Here is a 9,160-nt window from a genome sequence, read left to right as displayed (position 1 = left end):
GCCCCTCCCTCATTACCCCATCCCCATTACTCCCCCATTACCCCTCCCATTACCCCACCCCCATTGCCCCTCCTCCCCTATGGCTCCTCCCCCTGTCTCTGGGGCCGGTCTCAGTGCGCAGGCGCGCTCCCGCCTGTGGGTTTTGTGAATGGAGCGCAGTGCGCAGGCGCGCTGTGTGTAAGAGCGCTGATTCCCGAGGCTGTGTCGGCGGCGCCGTGGCTTAGTTGGTTAAAGCGCCTGTCTAGTAAACAGGAGATCCTGGGTTCGAATCCCAGCGGTGCCTTTTTTACCCTGGCCTGGCCACAGCCCAGCCTCAATCCTTTTACAATCACCACTCATTTACTGCAGATTCTCTCCCCGGCCAGGCGCTGCTCACCGCGGCAGAGCGCGGGCAAGGAGAGGGTTTGTGTTTAACTCCAGCACACAGTCTGTTTGCAACAACTTGCATTTATATGTTTTCGACCAGCACCGACATGATGGGCCGAATGGCCTCTTTCTGCGCTGTAAAGTTCTATTGATTCTATGATTCCCCGGCGTTTTTCACAAGTTCGTGACGTCCCACAGCGCTTTACAGCCAATGGAGTACTTTTATTGGAGTGCAGTCACTGTTGTAATGTAGGAAACGCGGCCCCCAGTTTACACTCACTTGCTAATCGGGAGTGTGAGTCCTGGCCTTGGTCCACCTTCCCGTCTAATCCAATCCGCTGCGATCAGTTGCGATGCCCCGACTGCTTCCCAGCGAAGACTGGCTTTTGTTCTTTATAAAAACAACAACAACAACTGCTACTTAATAAAAACAACTGGAATGTAGTAAAACGTCCCAAACTTTTCCTACATTACAACAGCGACTACACTTCAAATAAAAGTACTTCATTGGCTGTAAAGTGCTTTGGAACGTCCGGTGGTCGTGAACGGCGCTATAGAAATGCAAGTCTTTCTTTCAAGGTGCTTCACAGGAGCGATTATCAAACAAAATTTGACACCGAGACACATAAGGAGATATTTGGACAGGTGACCAAAAGCTCGGTCAAAGAGGCAGGTTTTAAGGAGCGAATTAAAGGAGGAGAGAGGGGTAGAGAGGTGGAGAGGTTTAGGGAGGGAATTCCAGAGTTTGGGGCCTCGGCAGCTGAAGGCACGGCCGCCGATGATGGAGCGATTAAAATCAGGGGTGCTCAGTGGCCAGAATTGGAGGGGTGCAGAGATCTCAGGGGGTTGTGGGGCTGGAGGTTAGAGAGATAGGACCAGCTGGGAATACCCAGGGGGCCAGTCAGCCTCTGTAAAAACAACACTCTGGGGTAGATGGTTTGTGAGACCTCTGTGTATTTCCAGAATTGTTTTTAATTCACTTTTCCTGCATTTCTCCTCAAGAAGGAGTTGGATATATTTCTGAAGGCTAAAGGGATCCAGGGATATGGGGAGAAAGCAGGGACCAGGTACTGAGTTTGGATGATCAGCCATGATCGCATTGAATGGCGGAGCAGGCTCGAGGGGCCGAATGGCCTACTCCTGCTCCTATCTTCTATGTTTCTATTTGCATTATATTTAATATATATACAATAACTTTTTTTGTAAATAAAGTCCTTAATGCAAAATGCAACACAGGATCACTTTTCTGTGCTCTCAGAATTGATTTCATTTCACCTGTGTTTAAAAAAAATCGAATGGTGTTTCATGTAAAACTCCTGTCCTGTTTGCTGTGGGGAAATGTCCACGCTAACTTACACTTCCCTGTGATTCCAGGAGCTAGTTGGCGTTTCAGACTTACTCTGAGCTGAACAGCAGGACAGGTAGATAAGGTGGTTAAAAAGGCATATGGGATACTTGCCTTCATTAGCTGAGGCATAGAATATAAGAGCAGGGAGGTTATGATGGAGCTGTACAAAACGCTAGTTAGGCCACAGCTGGAATACTGTGTGCAGTTCTGGTCGCCACACTATAGGAAGGATGTGATTGCATTGGAGAGGGTGCAGAGGAGATTCACCAGGATGTTACCTGGGCTGGAGCGCTTCAGCTATGAAGAGAGACTGGACAGGCTGGAGTTGTTTTCCTTAGAGCAGAGAAGGCTGAGGGGGGACCTGATTGAGGTGTACAAAATTATGAGGGGCATAGATAGGGTAGAGGGGTCAATAACCAGGGGGCATGTTTCAAGGTAAGGGGCAGGAGGTTTAGAGGAGGTTTAGGAGGAAAAACGTTTTCACCCAGAGGGTGGTTGGAATCTGGAACTCACTGCCTGAAAGGGTGGTAGAGGCAGGAACCCTCACAACATTCAAGAAGCATTTAGATGAGCACTTGAAACGCCATAGCATACAAGGCTACGGACCAAGTGCTGGAAAATGGGATTAGAATAGACAGGGCTTGATGGCTGGCGCGGACACGATGGGCCGAAGGGCCTCTTTCTGTACTGTATAACTCTATGACTCCATGACTCACACTTTGCCTGTCAAGCCATCGAATTACAGCACAGAAACAGGGCATTCGGTCCAACTGGTCTGTGCCGGCGTTTATGCTCCACACGAGCCTCATCCCATCTTTTCTCATCTAAATCTATCAGCATAACCCTCTATTCCCTTCTCCCTCCTATGTTTATCGAGCCTCCCCTTAAATGCATCGATACTATTCGCTTCAACCACTCCCTGTGGTAGCGAGTTCCACATTCTCACCACTCTTTGGGTAAAGAAGTTTCTCCTGAATTCCTTGTTGGATTTATTAGCCGAGGCATAGAATATAAGAGCAGGGAGGTTATGCTTGAACTGTATAAAACACTAGTTAGGCCACAGCTAGAATACTGCGTGCAGTTCTGGTCACCACATTACAGGAAGGATGTGATCGCACTAGAGAGGGTACAGAGGAGATTTACGAGGATGTTGCCTGGGCTGGGGAATTTTAGCTATGAGGAAAGATTGGAGAGGCTGGGGTTGTTTTCTTTGGAACAGAGGAGGCTGAGGGGAGATTTAATTGAGGTGTATAAAATTATGAGGGGCCTAGAGAGCGGATAGGAAGGACCTATTTCCCTTAGCAGAGGGGTCGATAACCAGGGGGCACAGATTTAAAGTAATTGGTGGAAGGTTTAGAGGGGAGTTGAGGAGAAATGTTTTCACCCAGAGGGTGGTGGGGGTCTGGAACTCACTGCCTGAAAGGGTGGTGGAGGCAGAGACCCTCATCACATTTAAAAAGTACTTGGATATGCACTTGAAGTGCTGTAATCTACAGGGCTACGGACCAAGAGCTGGAAAGTGGGATTAGGCTGGAGAGCTCTTTTTCAGCCAGCACAGACACGATGGGCCGAATGGCCTCCTTCTGTGCTGTAAATTTCTGTGATTCTATGATTCTAGTGACTATCTTATATTTACGGCCTCTAGTTTTGGTCTCCCAACAAGTGGAAACATCTTCTCTACGTCTACCGAATCAAATCCCTTCATAATCTTAAAGACCTGGATCAGGTCACCCCTCAGCCTACTCATTTCTAGATTAAAGAGCCCCAGCCTGTTCAATCGTTCCTGATAGTTAGAACCCGCATAGGAGACTGGTCAAGAAGGTAAGAACCCATGGGATCCAGGGTGCTTTGGCGCGTTGGATCCTAAACTGGCTGAGTGGCAGGAGGCAGAGGGTGATGGTCGAAGGTTGCTTTTGTGACTGGAAGCCTGTGTCCAGTGGGGTACCTCAGGGATCGGTGCTGGGTCCCTTGTTGTTTGTGATCTACATAAATGATTTGGATGAGAATGTAAAAGGTATGATCAGTAAGTTCGCAGATGACACGAAAATTGGTGGGGTGGTAAATTGCGAGGAGGAAAGCCTCAGGCTACAGGACGATATAAACGGGTTGGTCAGATGGGCGGAAAAGTGGCAAATGGAATTTAACCCTGAAAAGTGCGAGGTGATGCATTTTGGACGGACAAATAAGGCAAGGGAATACACAATGAGTGGTAGGACCCTAGGAAGTACAGAGGGTCAGAGGGACCTTGGTGTACATGTACATAGATCCCTGAAGGCAGCGGAGCAGGTAGATAAGGTGGTTAAAAAGGCATATGGGATACTTGCCTTCATTAGCCGAGGCATAGAATATAAGAGCAGGGAGGTTATGATGGAGCTGTACAAAACGCTGGTGAGGCCACAGCTGGAGTACTGTGTGCAGTTCTGGTCGCCTCACTATAGGAAGGATGTGATTGCTTTGGAGAGGGTGCAGAGAAGATTCACCAGGATGTTACCTGGGATGGAGCGCCTCAGCTATGAAGAGAGGCTGGACAGGCTGGGGTTGTTTTCCTTGGAGCAAAGAAGGCTGAGGGGGGACCTGATTGAGGTGTACAAAATGATGAGGGGCATAGATAGGGTAGATAAAGAGGAACTTTTCCCCTTAGTAGGGGGGTCAATAACAAGGGGGCATAGATTCAGGGTAAGGGGCAGGAGATTTAGAGGGGATTTGAGGAGGAACTTCTTCACCCAGAGGGTGGTTGGAATGTGGAACTCAATGCCTGAAAGGGTGGTAGAGGCAGGAACCCTCACAACATTCAAGAAGCATTTGGATGAGTACTTGAAATGCCATTGCATACAAGGCAATGGACCAAATGCTGGAAAATGGGATTAGACTGGACAGGGATGGATGGGCGGCGCAGACACGATGGGCCGAAGGGCCTCTTTCTGTGCTGTAAAACTCTAGGGGCTAGATTTTCAGTATAGACAGTTTTGGGGCGCTAACCTTAGCGCCCGCCCGAAGTTAGCGCCCGCCCCAAAGTAGCGCCCCGTTGCCGGAAATTCAGTGGCTTCGCCCTAAGAGGTTGGTGGAGCGCTAAAAGAGGCGTTCCACTACTATCTTTAGGCGCTAAGCCGGCGGTGCAGAGCGCAACACCCAAGCTCGGGCGCAGCGCACGGCAGACACTCTGGTGCCAGTGAGCTCTTAAAGGGGAAGGGTGCATGTGTGTTTTTCAAAGGCAGAGTCTGGGGGGAATGGAGGAGGAGGAGGAGGAGGGGGAGGGGGAGGGGGAGGAGGAGGAGGAGGAGGGGGAGGGGGAGGAGGAGGAGGAGGAGGAGGAGGAGGGGGAGGAGGAGGAGGAGGAGGGGGAGGAGGAGGGGGAGGAGGAGGAGGAGGAGGAGGACACTGGATCCTTCCACACAACACATGCAGACTGCCTTATATAGTGCAGGAGGAGTGCCCTTTAATTTGCGCTCCCCAGGGTGTGTTGCGTTCCATTTTACAAACGCTCTGGACGCCAGCCGCACAATGGGGCGGTCCTACTGAAGTTTGGATTCGGGGCGGCCAAAGGGCGTTGCACGACGATGTGATGTCATTTTCTGCGCGCGCATCCGGGCGGCCGCTACACTTTGCGCCGGCGCTAACGGGCAACTTAATTTGGGGCGGAGCGCAAACTGCGCTGCGCCCGGGCGCTACACGCATAGCGCCCGAAAATCACTTCTCTTAAGGCGCTAACTGCTGGCGCAAGCAACTGAAAATCTAGCCCTAGGACTCTATGACTCTATGACCTCTCCATTCTCGTATCATCCATTGCTCCAGAGTCAACTAATATCATCTCCTGTTTTGGGCGCTTACTTTTCCGTACGTCAAGGTGATGGAAAGGGTGCAGAAGGGATGCACTAAGATGACACGAGGGATGAGAGGCTTCAGTTATGAGGAGGCACTACAACAACAACAGCTTGTATTTATATAGCGCCTTTAACGTAGTAAAACGTCCCAGGGTGCTTCACAGGAGTATTATAAAACAAAACATTTGACACCGAGCCACATAAGGAGAAATTAGGGCAGGTGACCAAAAGCTTGGTCAAAGAGGTAGGTTTTAAGGAGCGTCTTAAAGGAGGAAAGAGAGGTAGCGAGGCGGAGAGGTTTAGGCAGGGAATTCCAGAGCTTAAGGCCTAGGCAACAGAAGACACGGCCGCCAAAGGTTGAGTGATTATAATCAGGGATGCTCAAGAGGGCAGAATTAGAGGAGCGCAGATATCTCGGGGGGCGGTGGGGGGTTGTGGGGCTGGAGGAGATTACAGAGATAGGGAGGGGCAAGGCCATGGAGGGATTTGAAAACAAGAATCAGAATTTTGAAATCGAGGCGTTGCTTAACCGGGAGCCAATGTAGGTCAGCGAGCACAGGGGTGATGGGCGAAAGGGACTTGGTACGAGTTAGGACACGGGCAGCCGAGTTTTGGATGACCTCAAGTTTACATAGGGTGGAATGTGGGAGGCCAGCCAGGAGTGCGTTGGAATAGTCAAGTCTAGAGGTAACAAAGACATGGATGAGACTTTCAGCAGCGGATGAGCTGAGGCAGGGGCAGAGACGGGCGATGTTACGGAGGTGGAAGTAGGCGGTCTTAGTTATGCTGCAGATATGTGGTCGGAAGCTCATTTCAGGATCAAATATGTCACCAAGGTTGTGAACAGTGTGGTTCAGCCTCAGACAGATGTTAGGGAGAGGGATGGAGTCGGTGGCTCGGGAACGGAGTTTGTGGCGGGGACCGAAAACAATGGCTTCGGTTTTCCCAATATTTAATTAGAGAAAATTTCTGCTCATCCAGAACAGTATGTCAGACAAGCAGTCTGACAATTTAGAGATCGTGGAGGGGTTGAGAGAAGAGGTGGTGAGGTAGAGCTGGGTGTCGTCAGCGTACATGTGGAAACTGACGCTGTGTTTTCGGATGATGTCGTCAAGGGGCAACATGTAGATGAGAAGTAGGAGGGGCCAAGGATAGATCCTTGGGGGACACCAGAGGTAACGATACGGGAACAGGAAGAGAAGCCGTTGCAGGTGATTCTCTGGCTACGATTAGATAGATAAGAATGGAACCAGGCGAGTGCAGTCCCACCCAGCTGGACGATGGTGGAGAGGCGTTGGCGAAGGATGGAGTGGTCAACCGTGTCAAAGGCTGCAGACAAGTCAAGAAGGACAAGGAGGGATAGTTTATCTTTGTCACAGTCACAAAGGGTGTCATTTGTGGCTTTGATGAGAGCCGTTTCGGTACTGTGGCAAGGGCGGAAACCTGATTGGAGGGATTCAAACATGGAGTAATGGGAAAGATGGGCACGGATTTGGGAGGCGACAACACGTTCAAGGACTTTGGGGAGGAAAGGGAGGTTGGAGATGGGGCGGTAGTTTGCAAGGACGAAGGGGTCAAGGGTTGTTTTTTGAGGAGAGGGGTGATGATGGCAGATTTGAGGGAGAGGGGGACATTACCTGAGGGGAGAGAACCGTTAACAATGTCAGCTAACAGGGGAGCCAGAAAGTTGGGTGGTCAGCAATTTGGTTGGAATAGGGTCGAGGGAGCAGGAGGTGGGTCTCATGGACAAGGTCATGAGAGGAGATCGGAAAGAAACTGGAGAAAGAGTGAGTTCAGGGCTAGGGCAGGGGGGAACCTTAGAGGAAGTTTGGCCCGGTGGGCGAAGGAAAGGAAGGGAAATGGCAGAGGCAGCTGAACAGTAATTATCAATATAAGATAGTCACCAAGAAATCCAATGGGGAATTCAGAATAAACTTCTTTTCCCAGAGAGTGGTGAGAATGTGGAACTCGCTCCCACAGGGAGTGGTTGAAGTGAATAGTATCGATGCATTTAAGGGGAGGCTGGACAAACATCTGAGGGAGAAGGGAATAGAGGGTTACGCTGATAGATTTAGATGAGGAAAGACGGGAGGAGGCTCGTGTGGAGCATAAACGCCGGCATGGACTGGTTGGGCCGAATGGCCTGTTTCTATGCCGTATATTTATAATTTTCCGTAGAAACGTACAGTACAGGAGGAGACCATTTGGCCCATCATGCCTGTGCCAGCTCTTTGAAAGAGCAGTCGTGCTCAGTCCCACTCCCCCGCTTTTTGTTTTGAGGGGGATTGACAGGGTAGATGCTGAGAGGCATCCCCCTGGCCGATGAGCCTAGAACCAGGGGTCACAGTCTCAGGATAAGGGGTCGACCATTTAGGACTGAGATGAGGAGAAATTTCTTCACTCAGAGGGTGGTGAATCTTTGGAATTCTCTACCCCAGAGGGCTGTGGAGGCTCAGTCGTTGAGTATATTCAAGACAGAGATCGATAGATTTTTGAAAATTAAGGGAATCAAGGGATATGGGGATAGTGCAGGAAAGTGGAGATGAGGTAGAAGATCAGCCATGATCTTATTGAATGGCGGAGCAGGCTCGAGGGGCCGAATGGCCGACTCCTGCTCCTAATCATATGTTCTTATGACCCTGTAAGTTCCTTATCCTCCAGCTCCTGTCTAACTCTATTTTAAACTTGTTGATACGATCAGCTCCCTTCACCTGTTCAGGCCGAGCGTTCCCGATCCCCACAACTCTCGGAGTGAAACAGTTCTCCTCATCTCTCTTCTTGATATTTTTGCCAATGTTTTTGAATAATAGAATGGTTACAGCACAGAAGGAGGCCGTTCAGCCCATCTTATCCATGCTGGCCGACAAAGAGCTATCCAACCTAATCCCAGCTCTTGGTCCGTAGCCCTGCGGGTTACGGCAATTCAGGTGCATATCCAACTACTTTTTAAATGTGATGAGGGTTTCTGCCTCGACCACCCTTTCAGGTAGAGAGTTCCAGACCCCCACCACCCTCTGGGTGAAAAAAGTTCTCCTCAACTCCCCTCTAATCCTTCCACCAATTACTTTAAATCTGTGCCCCCTGGTTATTGACCTCTCTGCTAAGGGAAATAGGTCCTTCCTGTCCACTCTATCTAGGCCCCTCATAATTTTATACACCTCAATTAAATCTCCCCTCAGCTTCCTCTGTTCCAAAGAAAACAACCCCAGCCTCTCCAATCTTTCCTCATAGCTAAAATTCCCCAGCCCAGGCAACATCCTCGTAAATCTGCTCTGCACCCTCTCTAGTGCAATCACACCCTTCCTGTAATGTGGTGACCAGAACTGCACGCAGTATTCTAGCTGTGGCCTAACTAGTGTTTTATACAGTTCAAGCATAACCTCCCATATCTTATATTCTGTGCTATACGTTTCTCTGAAAAAAATTCCCTATTTACTCTATCAAAACCTGTCATCATCTTGAAAAATTGAAAAATGTATATTCTATGTAATTCAATAATCAGTGTATGGGCAGGGTATTATGCCTTTATCAAAGATGGCGGCGCCCTACTTTTCCTCTACGAGAGCCTCTCCTATGATGCTTTGTGGATGACGTAATGAGAAAGCTAGTGGCCGGGTGTGCGCAG

At 49.7% G+C, this 9,160-nt stretch overlaps 1 non-coding gene across 1 annotated transcript; it reads left to right on the top strand.

The window, feature by feature from the left end:
• Positions 1-209: 209 nt before the first annotated feature.
• On the top strand, positions 210-283 carry trnat-agu (transfer RNA threonine (anticodon AGU)). Its single transcript has one exon. It is a non-coding gene; the product is annotated as a tRNA-Thr (tRNA).
• The last annotated feature ends 8,877 nt before the right edge of the window (positions 284-9,160 follow it).

Source organism: Somniosus microcephalus, chromosome 6, assembly GCF_052327205.1.
Source record: "Somniosus microcephalus isolate GS21.2 chromosome 6, FLI_Smic_1.0, whole genome shotgun sequence".
Lineage (NCBI taxonomy): Eukaryota > Metazoa > Chordata > Chondrichthyes > Squaliformes > Somniosidae > Somniosus > Somniosus microcephalus.
The sequence above is the reverse complement of the archived record's forward strand: the minus strand, read 5'-3'. Positions and strand labels throughout refer to the sequence as shown.